Below are 13,390 nucleotides of genomic sequence, written 5' to 3' on the forward strand. Positions count from 1 at the left end.
TCTTTTATTGATTAGCTGAAAGTCAGACATAAATGAAATAAAAACTGTAAACACATCAACTAACTTCAAATTCGCAATCTATAATAAAAATGTGATGTCTTTCTGTTCGCCCAGAAACACAATTTAAAATAAAGGCCTATACCAAGATCAATATGTTTAAATGGTGATATTAATTTTGTATCTGGATTATTTTTTTCCTCAAAATTATACTGTGGGGTTTGCGCATGTGCTGGACAGTCCTAAATAGAGAAGACAATCCTTTACTTTAGAAGTTGGAGAAAGAAAAAGTAGAATAATAAAAATGATAATATGGAGTTCAGGGGTGAGAACAGGAGTACATTATTTTTAAATATTCATTCATGGTGTGGGGGAGGGCATGTTCATCATTACATATAAAACACACACACATATATATATATAACTAAACAATTGTTCTTTATACCTACAGACACTAGTGTTTCATGTTTACGCAATCATCAGTGTAGGGGTAAGAATTGCGGCTGATCACAAGATTTAAATCCAGCCATGACGTTAACTTTTGCTCCATTTGTTAAGCTTTTACCTCATTGCCAACAAACAATTGCCACAGAAATAAAGGAGATTAATAACTATTAAAAGCCGAATTTTGGGCGAATACATTAGACAATCTAGAGTGTTCAAATGAGCGGAAGTCATGAACATTGCATATTAGTAGCTGCGCAAAGCCACAGGAGAGACAACCGAAGCAGCAAAACTGAAGCTGGCCTGCAAGATACTACATAACAAATGTAGCCAAATTTGGGCATATTTTATTGGTTTGAAAATATAGGTTCTTTTTTACCAATTGTCATAAAATTTTAACCATAGAATAGTATTATAATCTTCAAAAAAGCCTGCAAATTTTCATGCAGTTTCGCCTAATAGAACCAAAAGATACGAGCATTTCAATATTCAATTTGGCTACCAGTGTATATCAATATATATATATATATATATATATATATATATATATATATATATATATATATATAAAATAAAATAAAATAAAATGGAAACTCAACTTTCTTGGAGTTATATTTTTGGATTATACCGTCATTGGATTATTTACCTTTCACCAGACTATCCATTCATGTGTAATCACCTTTTTCTTCACTATATTCCCTCTGCTCCACTTTTGGTTATCAAGTAAGATCTTTGACTTACTTGTTGTTTCATCAAATACTTTTGCATGCAAAATCCGATCCCGCATTTTGCTCATTCTTACCCTCTGATGAGAAGGAAAGTATTTCTTTGGAACTCCGTGGATTAAGGACTATCCACTTATCAAGTGTTTCCTTTTCAGATTAAATGTTTTTAACTCTTTTTCAAAGTGTTTTTTTACATGTTTTATTAACTGTTTGATCCCATATATATATATATATATATATATATATATATATATATATATATATATATATATATATATATATATAGCTATATATATATATTACATATATATATTACATTACAGTTATATATGTATGCACCACCTTTTTTGGCAATATTATAAGTTCCAAACCTCAGTGACTATTGATCAGAATTTAACAAATGGAGGTTTATTGGAAAAGTAATGACCTGAAGTGTGTAGTGGGCTATGTGACTTTCACCCTTAAGGGGATCATCCATCATCCAGAGCCTATTTTTGGCACTTTTTTACAGCCATAAAATGATTCAATCAGTCATTTGTTTTTCTAGTTTTGTATATGAATTACAAAATATCTGATATTTCCCCCAAACCTCTTGCCTTGATGGAGGGGAGACTAAAACTTGTTGCTATGATTTCAAATGATGCAAGAGGAGACCTGATTCCAAATATTTCCCATATGTTATATCTCTCCTCTTTGGTTTTCATACATGAAGCAAATTTCACAGTGTATAAAGATTATTTGATACTGGAGGTATTCGTAATCGTACCCCATTTCCAAAAGAGGGGAGATATAACATGAGAAATACAAAATAAATAACACACACGCTATCCTATTAATATATATTTCAAACATGTCTGATTGAATACGACAGAGTTATTCCTTTTTCTGGATATCTTTTATATTTGCCAAACAGTCTTTTTTCTATTTCAGCTTGTGTGCTGTATAGAATGGTGGCCAAACGTTGTTGTTCAACTACATTCTTCTCAAACGCTTTTTATCGATGCATCCGATTATCACCAGAAGAGATTGTTGTTTTCTTTTCCTTTGAGGCTTGGTGTATTTATAATTTTTTTTAAAATTGGTTATTAAAAGGTGGATACAGGAAGGTTAGGGGCGATTAATTTTTATTTTTAATTTTCTTCTTAGTTATTAAATACTGTTAATATATTTGTCCCGGTGTTAAATGAGATCCGGTTAAAAAGGGACTGTAGTTTTCTGATAAGTATGGCTTCTAGTAATTATATATATATATATATATATATATATATATATATATATATATATATATATATATATATATATATATATATATATATATATATATATATTTGTCTATGTCTTTCTCTGCCCAAGTATTAGTTGTCAATAGTTGAACTCAAACAAAGCATATTTGGAATCAACAAGTTTTTGTTGATGTTTTAGCTTTGCTAAAACGAATTAGTATTTTTTTCTTTTAATGAATTATTTTGTTTAACATTTACAGTCATTTAATGATAGCAATCATTTTTCTGAACAAATGCTTTACTTTTTATGAGTAAATTTTTAGAAAAACAGCAGAATGGGGTTAGGGTTAACACCTTTCGCGAGTCGCATTATGGTTAACATATTTTATAAGCAGGTAACATTGTATTTAAATACATTCAAGTATAATTTGATATTCCTTTTATAATACTTAATGCATTACTTCTAAAGATGAGCAGAGTTATAAAGCATGTGTATACCCATAACAACAATTTGAGTTGAAAGAAAAATGCCAGAAAAAGTGAGAAATATACTAAAAAAAAAAATAAATAAATAAATAAAAATAAATAAATAAAAAAATGTTGAGAGCGAAGGAGCAGAAATGGAAACAGAAAACGTTAAAAATAGAAATAGTGACATTTTCTGAAGGGAAGGGCGGTTAAATAAATATCATGAAACCACAAAAAATTATTTCACAACCAAATTTGTTTTTTAAAATTTACAAATAAGAGTGTTTGAGATTATATATATATGTGTGTGTGTGTGTGTGTGTGTGTGTGTGTGTGTGTGTGTGTGTGTGTGTGTGAAAATAAAAGCAGGTATGATATAATATTATGGAAAGAAGGAAAAAAAAACCTGTGGCCTTCGTTTTTTGTTTTGGTTTTGAAAATTCTCAACGTTTCGTCCCCATTTTCCCCCACTTCCGTTTTACATACGCCTTCCCCACTTACATTTTTAATCGTTTTTCCCTAAAAAATATATAAATATCTCACTTTTCATAAGAAATATATAAATATCTCACTTTTCATAAAATTCTCCTCCCATCTTTGATATATTTTCCTCAATCATTCTTATCATTCTCCTGAGGAAGTCCTTCGAAAATGGGGATGAAACGTTGAGAATTTTCTAAAAAAGGCCACAGTTTTGTTTCCCTTTTTTCCATATATATAAATATATATTATACACACATACTGACTGAATATTGAATTACTCACATCTTTGATTCTATAGGACGAAACTACATGAAAATTTGAAAGCTTTTTGAAGATTATAATACTATCTTATGGTTAAAATTTTATGACAATTGGAAGAAAAGAACCTATATTTTCAAACCAATAAAATATGTCCAAATTTGCCTACACTATATAATCTGCAAGACAGCTTCAGTTTTACTGCTTCGGTTGTCTCCCCTGTGGCCTTGTCAGGCCACTAATATATGCGTGTGTGTGTGTGCGCGCGTGTTTATGTATACCGATATAGAAATATTACATTTTTAAAAGACATCCATTAAGTGCCCAACATTGGATACAATAACATGTGTCCAATCAGTCTGTGTGTTTGGGGATGAAAGTAACGATATTTTAAACACAAGAGTGACAAACCAACAGTCTATCAGACATATGAGGAAAGATCGAAATAAATATCTATAAAAGTGAAATTGTCTGTCTGTGTGTCTCTACACTTTCCTATCAAACTACTGTTCATTTTTAGTCTACAGACTCGATATTTGACATAAGGGTTATTGAGATTTGGGAAAATATTTTTTAATCAATTTCGGCTAGAAATGTGGCTGTCAAGGGATCAAAATTCAACGATTTGACCTTTGAAAACTCTACCAAACTCCTCCGCCAATTTTGGGTCTAAACACTTGAAATTTAGATTAAGTTACTTGGACACGGATCAAAATTTTTAATTTGATTTGAGCCCAAAACAAATTTTAAAGGGTCGAAATTTGGGTCAAAGTTCAAAAAAGAATGTTATCTCTGCGGTCGCTACCAAATTACTTAGCCAATTTTTGGTCTAAACATTTGAAATTTTACATAAAGTGCATTCAGAGATAGGGCAAGCTTTATAATTGGGTTTTGGCCGAACATTTGGCTGACAAGGGGTCAATGTTCAAAAGATTTGATTTTTGTGCTCTCTAGCAAACTATTCAGCCAATTTTGGGTTTAAACATTTGAAATTTTACATAAAGGGTATTCAGACATGCAGCAAGCTTTTTAATCAGTTTGGGGGAAAAAATTTGGCTACTAAGAGGTCAAAGTTGAAAGAGTTGACCTTTGCAGCCACTACCAAAATCCTCCACCAATTTTGGGTCTAAACACTTGAAATTTTAGATGTAAGTTACCTGGCAGAAATCAAACTTTTCAATATATATACATATGCATATAAAGTGATGAACAGTCGGGCTGAACTACTAGTATAAAATAAAATAAAAAATTAAAATATCACAATGCAAAAGAAGGGTAGAGGAATGCGGAGAGAGAGAAAGGGGTAAAGAGAGAGAGAGAGAGAGAGAGAGAGAGAGAGAGAGAGAGAGAGAGAGAGAGAGAGAGAGAGAGAGAGGTGGAGAGAGAGAGAAAGAAAGGTGGAGAGAGAGAGAAAGAGAGGTGGAGAGAGAGAGAAAGAGAGGTGAAGAGAGAGAGAAAGAGAGGTGAAGAGAGAGAAAGAGAAAGAGAGAGGTGGAGAGGGAGAGAGAGAAAGAGAGAGGTGGAGAGGGAGAGAGAGAGAAAGAGAGAGGTGGAGAGGGAGAGAGAGAAAGAGAGAGAGATATGGATGGAGAGAGAGAGAGGTATGGATGGAGAGAGAGAGAGAGAGAGGTATGGAGAGAGAGAGAGAGAGAGAGGTATGGAGAGAGAGAGAGAGAGAGAGGTATGGAGAGAGAGAGAGAGAGAGAGAGAGAGAGAGAGAAAGAGAGAGGTATGGATGGAGAGAGAGAGAGAGAGAGAGAGAAAGAGAGAGGTATGGATGGAGAGAGAGAGAGAGAGAGAGAGAGAAAGAGAGAGGTATGGATGGAGAGAGAGAGAGAGAGAAAGAGAGAGGTATGGATGGAGACAGAGAGAGAAAGAGAGAGGTATGGATGGAGAGAGAGAGAGAGAGAAAGAGAGAGGTATGGATGGAGACAGAGAGAGAAAGAGAGAGGTATGGATGGAGACAGAGAGAGAAAGAGAGAGGTATGGATGGAGACAGAGAGAGAAAGAGAGAGGTATGGATGGAGACAGAGAGAGAAAGAGAGAGGTATGGATGGAGACAGAGAGAGAAAGAGAGAGGTATGGATGGAGGGAGAGAGAAAGAGAGAGGTATGGATGGAGGGAGAGAGAAAGAGAGAGGTATGGATGAAGGGAGGGAGAGAGAGAGTTATGGAGGGAGAGAGAAAGAGAGGGGTATGGACAGAGAGAGAGAGAGAGAGGGGGGTAGAGGTATAGACGGAGAGAGAGAAAGGGATGAAAAGATGGAGAGAAAAGGAAGAGAAAAAGGAAAGTGAAAATAATGGAGAGAAAGACGGGAGGGGGCTCGATGTTATCTGATTGTGTCTGAAGATAGTGAAGACCATTTAGATGGAATTATTACAATCATCTGGTATGAATCAAAAGCAAAGTAGATTTGAATTGGACTAACATCTTTTATAATATGACAGGCACCACCACAACAAGGTAAATAAATAATAGCCTTACACATCAAAACAGACAAACACTTTCAGGGTGAAACATTCTCATTGTGATGCAATTTTTATAAATTTTTAAGAAACCAAGAAAAAAGAAATAAAATTTTTAAAAAATGTAAATATTTTTTTAAAATAACTTTAAAAAAGTACTGTTATATTTTCTTTATTTTATTTTCAACAATGATTAAATCATAGCTACCATGAAAAGGTCATAATACTATAGACCTTTTAAATTAGCATAAAAGGAAAACAAATTAGTTAAATTCTTGCAAGATAGAAGCCCAAAAAATATTTGACAAAAAGTGTTAAAAGCATTCAGATTAAACCAAGATTCATTACTATAAAAAGGAATAAAAGGCGTTTAATTTGAAAGATTCAGGAAAAAAAAAGTTTTAACTATAGAAGCCTGCATTCATATATTTTTTTAATAAAAAAATATTCCTATCACTTTTAAAAATCTTAATTTTATGAGTAAACCATTTATTGAAATAAAATCGAAGTATAGTTTCCTGGAAAAGTCTTGAATTTACTTCAAAAATATTATTTTAATTTAATTTTGATTTTCAACAAATCAATTCATTATTATTACTCACAAGTTGCAACTAACCAATGGTGTCCGGATGTAAAGAAAAAAAGAAAAAAAAAGAATTTGTTTATGGAGAAACGAAAATCAATTTGGGGAATTTTGACTTCATTATCAAACTATTTTTGAAACAAGAATTTAACAAAGTTTGCGTTAGTACTTGATGTTAATTGATTAATATTACAGGGCAAATGTCGAAATCTAAAGTAGTTTTGGATAATTATTTTTGCAGAAGTCAAGAAAAATTACTTATTGCATAATGTTCAAGAATATTTGATAAGATACGGGGGGGGGGCATTTCAAAAGTAATGCCTCCTATTTTTTATTTCGTCCAAATGAATCAGAAGGGACTGCAGATGGCATTGTTATGATGACTGAACTTATGCATTCATGACCAAAAAGTTTCATCTCTCTCTGTTGCAGATATTGACGATGTGAGACTCTAAATAAGCAACCAGTGTCATGGACGTGAGTCAGAAGCTGAGATGTGTCATTAAATTTCCCCATGCAGAAAAAATTGAACGGATCAACATTCACTTGCGCCTGTTGAATATTTATGAAGCTAATTCAGCTGATGTTAGCACAATTAGGAGATGGGTTCATCGATTTCAGAGTGGCAACAGAGATGTAAGTGATAAAGCATACGCCGGACTTTTACGACTACAGCATGGTTCACTGGTGGCAAAAGTGCACTGAAAATAGTGGTGACTATGTATAAAAAATATACTGGAGCACAAATGGTCGCTTGTTTCAATGATACCACTCCTGTCTTCATAGCTCTTCAACATTTTAGTTTTTGAATTAAAAACCAGGCCTTCCTTTTGGAACAACCCTTGTAAAAAGGAATCTTGTTTTTCCGGGGTTTTTTTTTTAGGTGTGTGTACTGAATACAATGTGCAAAGGTGAAGGTCAACCAGTATTGACCGAAAGCTGTCCTTCCTGTTTCCCCCTCCTACTGGAGTCTTTAAACCCTAATTGATCCCAATAAATGTATTCGTTCCTATAGAGTTATTTCCCTTTGATTAGAAAAAAATTAAAGAAAAAGAAATGAATGGCATAGTTTTAAAAAAGAAAACCAAAACAAATTACAAGTAAATATATTACCGGGCAACGCCAGGTAAAGACAGCTAGTATACTTTATTGAAGATAAACTTGTAAAATGTGTGAATAATTAACATTTTTTAGGAGAAATAGCAATAAGTTAATTATTTTTAGTATTTATATCTTTATATTTATACTATCTTTATTTATATTTATTTATATCTTTACCCTAAATCAGACTCTTAGCCAAGCAACACGGTTTTCGTTTTAGCTCTCATTCACCTGAATTATCTCCAAGAAAATAAGCGCAAGAGATTTGCTTTTTATCCAAGAATAGAATTAAATTAAACACCCAACCCATTTGTTGATAGTAAAGTACACGAGAAATAAACAAATAAATACTTAAAGTCACTGAAGAGTCGGAGAAAAAAAAACCCATATCAAAACAAGTTTACTAAAAACTCAAAATATAAAAACACCAGAAAGATTTAAAAATTAAATCGTTTCATTTTGGGTCTGTTAAACATTCTTCTCTTGTGAACAATCTTTTTTTTTTTTTTTTTGCAGATTTCTGAAGTACTTGCTGCTCGCTCAATTGAGTTCCTTCAGATTCAGAGTCGCAAAATTGCAGCTTGATTAAAGAATTCGACTTATAAAATGAAGCTGCTCTTGCAGCGTATCTTCCTGGCACTGATGCGGAGTAATGCTTTCAGCATCATTACAGAAGATAAGGAATAACTTTTGCCAATATTCTGCCTTTGTGAAACTGTTCTGTCAATAATAAAAATTATTTTTAATATTTTAAAAATCCTTTGACGATATTTTGCTTTTATGGAGGATTATTCAAATTATGATTTCCATCTTGGTTTTAATATTCACACTGTTTTGAACAAAGTAATCTCTGACTTTGTTTAATTGCATTTTTTCAAACTATTCTATTTGGCTTAAATGGTAAAGGTGCTGATTAAGAATCAATTCTAAGTAACAATAGTCCGATGGTTGACGGTTCAATCCTTACTACACACAATATCTAATATTAATATGAGTTGGAACAGATACATTGACGGTATTACCAAAGCTGCTGCAAAGAAGGTGGTTTTTTTTTTTCTACCATGCTACAAAGTTATGCCTGAGAGTATCCGGTACCTCTACAGGGCCACCATTCATATAGAGTATTGTTGCCACATTTGGGCTAGTGAATCTGCTACTAGTCTCTCACTCTTAGACAGGGCTCAAAAGAGAGTTGCAAACCTAGTAGGTTCCACACTGTAAGCTAGGCTTCAACCTCTGTCCTACCAACGAAATATTGGATCCCTCTGCCTGTTTTACAAGTATATTAATTGTAGGTGCTCCAACGAACTATAAGCCCTTGTACCCCCACTACATAAATACCCCTGACAAGCAGCAACATCCCACTCCTACACAGAGATCCCCAAATGCCAGAAAGCCTTCTATTCTAATAGTTACTTCTCTAGGACAGCTAGACTTTGGAATTTCCTTCCTGGTTCCTGCTTCCCCGACTGTACTGGCATGCAGAAATTCAAGTATAATATAAACAGATATCTTGCTGCTCAGCTCCCTCCATAGTATGCCTGCAAATTATGTCCCAGATAGTAGCCTCATACATTGAAATGGCAGTGTGCCTTGTTTGGAGTGAAAATATAAATAAAAAGAAAACGTAATGTATACTTCTTCCTGGATTCAGTTTGAAATTCCATACATGCTCGTGAGTGCAATATGAGGATTGCAAAGTAAAAAAAAAAAAAAAATTCACAGGTTATATCGGTCAAATCTTTTAATACCAAGATAATAGTAATCACAATAATCCAAATTATTAATTTAACATTTTCAGTTAAGGCTTTAAGGCTGATTTTACCACTATGCCATATTTTTTATTGGGGGGGGGGGGATAAATCTAGCAACATAGTCGTATTCAAACTATCTCTCTTTCTTATGTTTCTCCTAACCATGTTTCTCTTCACCAAGCATTGACGTTATTGATTTTTTTCCCAAATACAGAACTCAATCATGTTCTGCAAAGCCAAAGAAAAAAACAATTTTCATCTACAAAACAACTAAACATTATGAATAAATATTTAAAGATATGAAGAACGTACAGCATAAAACTTTTATGAAAATGAACTCAACTCAAAAAAGTTGATACGATATCAATTTAAGCAACCAAACCAAACCAAACCAAACACTATAAATAAATATTTGAAAATATAAAGAACTTGAAGTATAAAAACGTCTACCAAGATGACCGGATTTCAGTATTAAATAACCCGAAAAGGGTTGATATGTTGAAACAAATATGTTTCTCAGTATTAGGACTTCTTCTCCAGTCTTTAGGGCATAAAATGAAGAAGTTGGTCCTGAGCATCACCAGACGTCTGCACGCTACTAATGCTAGCATAGATGGATGCTTCAAGTTGATTACTGTTTAGTAAAGCAAAAAAAAAAAAATCATCAGTTCATATCATTGGACGAAAAAATTTCTCTTCTTTATTTGTTTTTTTAATTCTATTTTTGTAAACGAAGACAAGATAATTAATTACCTGCAAAAATAATTTATCATTCTGAAATAATTATTCAATATTAATATATTGTGTCTATGGCAGGATATCTTCCATCCTCATCATTTAATATTTATGTTTTCAAAGCATGTGATGCAGCCGATATGTCTGTATCGATGATAATTGTGCGTCTGGACTTATTTTACCTAAACTGTGCAAGAGATTACTCACTCAGCCGATACTCCTGCAGACGTGGACATAAGTAATTTCAGAATTATCCAAACATCCACGCAATAAATTAATGCTAGATCTGTTTATGGTGATGAACATCTATATTTTGTAATCTTCACAACAATATTCAGTTGATAAATATTTCCAAATATTTTTACCAATGCGCAAAATATGATAATGTATGGAAGTGAAAACTGGCCGCTGAGGGTTGAGGATATACATTGCATGGAGAGAAATGATATAAGGACGATATGATGGATGCATTATTTGAATCTTAAAGACAGGCTTAGTTCTGATGAACTCAGAGGGAGACTAAATCTGTGCAGAAAAGGAGATGTTGATAGTATATTCATGTTGGAAGAATGGATGAGAATTCTTGGGCTAGTAGATGTAGAACAGTTGAGGTAACAGGTTCAGTATACAAGGAAAGACCAAGGAAAACATAATAAAAATGGACTTGACAGAAAGAGGGATGATTAAAGACCTGACCAGAGATAGATTAGTTTGAAAGCTAATTTCTTAAAACCGTCCAATACATACTAGCATGTTAAGATGGTGGTGGTGGTGGTGGTGGTGGTGATAATATGCAGAATCCGACTCTCCTAAGTTCAAAGTCAAGTTTCTAAGTTGGAACAGATATCATGCAAAGAGCTCTAGATTCTTAAAAGAATCAAAGCAGGTGTTTATGACAGAATTAACAGAAACAATTAAAAACCGTAAATCATTGGCCCATCTAAAATATGAATAAGAAAATTGTTTAAAATAATAAACGCTGATGATCGAATATATTTGTTCTAATAAATTACTTTTTTCCGGATTTAAATAGTGTTAAAAAATAAAAATTGATATGTCCAGAATTCTCCCAGCACATTACTTGAAATTCAGTGAAGTTTTATTTCACTTTGCTTACATAACAAACTCCCGACCAGACAAATCTATTGAATAAAAAATACAGCAAATAAAACTTTGTTAGTATATATTGAAAAAATTCTATCATGATTGCAAAGTTGCAGTTTTTAGTCTTGTTAGCAATAATCATCTCAACTGGAATTTTATTACACCCAGCCAACACATGATAAAGACATAGATCCTGTATAGACTATTTTGAAAAAGAGTTATTAACCTCGAAATATCAAAAATGGACAGATTGAACAATTCATCTATCACTGTAAATCGCATTCTCAAATTCTAAACCCAATGCTTCAAGCAAACGAAAACATTCTCTCATCTGATAATTCCTCAAAATGAAATCTAAATTCCATTTTTTGCTCAATAACAAAAATAATTTTCATTATTTGGATTATTCAGACGAATCATCTTGGTTATTATTTTCACAACGTTTCAGTGGATATAACCTCTGATCATCTTCAAATACATTTTTTGAACATGAGCAACTTTTGATTAAAATTTTGACCTGAACCCCTAAACAAGGGTAGATTTTTCTCATTGCAGCAATAACGAGGTAAATTGTTAAACATAATTCTTAATTACCGATTGTAGTAAGAATAAAACCTTTAACCTCCAAAAGACTGTCAGAATTGATGGTTAAAGCTTTCTAATCTTTACAAAACAAAACAAAAATAATACTTCCTTAAATACATATCACACACAATGCTTCAAGCAAACTACGTCTCCTTAATAATTTACATAATAAAACATTTTATCAAAATTAGGTTGAAGACTCCTAAAATTCAACACTAGATTTGTCAACATCAATACATTGCATAACAATTAAAAAGTATCAGGTAACAATTAGTTGTAAGTTCTTAGCCTTTTGGCTAGGAACAAAGTGTAGTATCTGTTCTGATACTACACTTCATCTTTTCTGTCCTCAGTTAGTAGATGAGAAATCCTTTTTATTTCTGTTTCTATCCAGAGTGTCCATTTTTGGAAAGTTGGATTTTCCCCACATTAAAAACCAACCTTGTGTCTGACTCTGCCCTTGTGGAGAGGCAAGTAAATAGAAACAATTGTAAGTGATCCGATTCAGTTTGAAAATCATACACATGAGTTCAACTAGAAAAATCCCAAGTTTGAAAAGATGTACTTGAAGAAACTTGGGATGACATTAGTTGAAACAAGCAAAATGAGAATAGTAGTCTGAATAATCCAACCAAAACAGATTATCTAAAAAAATTCCTAAACATAAAATAAAAGCAACATTATTACTTTCTTGAATTTTGTCCAGAATTTCACCATATTAAAAAAAATAAAATGAAAAATCTATATGATGCATGTGCCTGTGAAAAAAATGAAAATATCATATTCTAAAAAACATGTAAATTAGTCAAGTAGTTTTATCTCTATAAAGAAAATCATTTTAAGCGATTAATGCGAATTTGTAGATATTAGGTTGGTGCAAAAATAATATTATATATATATATATATATGTGTGTGTGTGTGTGTGTGTATATATATATATAACGTAAAAAAAACCCCGACATTTTTGCACCAACCTATTAAATCTAAGTATGAATTATTGTTAAAAATTACCTCCCTTGTATGTTGAGATTTTTTTCTTTTTCAAAATTGTCAATGTCCTATCTGATAGTCATAAAATTCTTAATTAAAAATAAAACTACTTGATCAATTAACAGTATTTTTCTTTATTTTTTTTAATTTAGGTGAAATTCTGGACAAGAACCTTTTTTTCCTCTCGTTAAGTATTGAAATTGTACATTGTTGACAATTTTTCTAACATTATTCGTGCAGAATTAACATTTATTTTTTAAGACTAAGAAAAAAATGTATCGGAATCCATATTTATTTGCCTCCTCACAACAATAGCGTGAGGTACAAGGTCTGCTTTTAATGTGAGAAAAATCCTACTTTCTTAAAAGAAGCACTCAGCATTTGAACAAAAATTAAAATTACCAAAGCCGAGAAGAACTTCTACTACACTGACTGAGAAAAAAAAAAAAAAAGAGATACTACACTTGGCTTATAG

At 32.3% G+C, this 13,390-nt stretch overlaps 1 protein-coding gene and 1 pseudogene across 27 annotated transcripts in view; one reads left to right on the top strand and one right to left on the bottom strand.

The window, feature by feature from the left end:
- The window catches only part of LOC145252572 (IQ motif and SEC7 domain-containing protein 1-like), a 737,205-nt gene that overhangs the window by 149,455 nt on the left and 574,360 nt on the right, over positions 1-13,390 (bottom strand). The gene's annotated exons all lie outside the window — the stretch shown is intronic.
- LOC145253037 (U2 spliceosomal RNA) lies at positions 12,202-12,371 on the top strand (annotated as a pseudogene).

This window comes from Euprymna scolopes, chromosome 29 (genome assembly GCF_053919585.1).
Source record: "Euprymna scolopes isolate OS-2025 chromosome 29, ASM5391958v1, whole genome shotgun sequence".
NCBI classification, from domain to species: Eukaryota; Metazoa; Mollusca; class Cephalopoda; order Sepiida; family Sepiolidae; genus Euprymna; species Euprymna scolopes.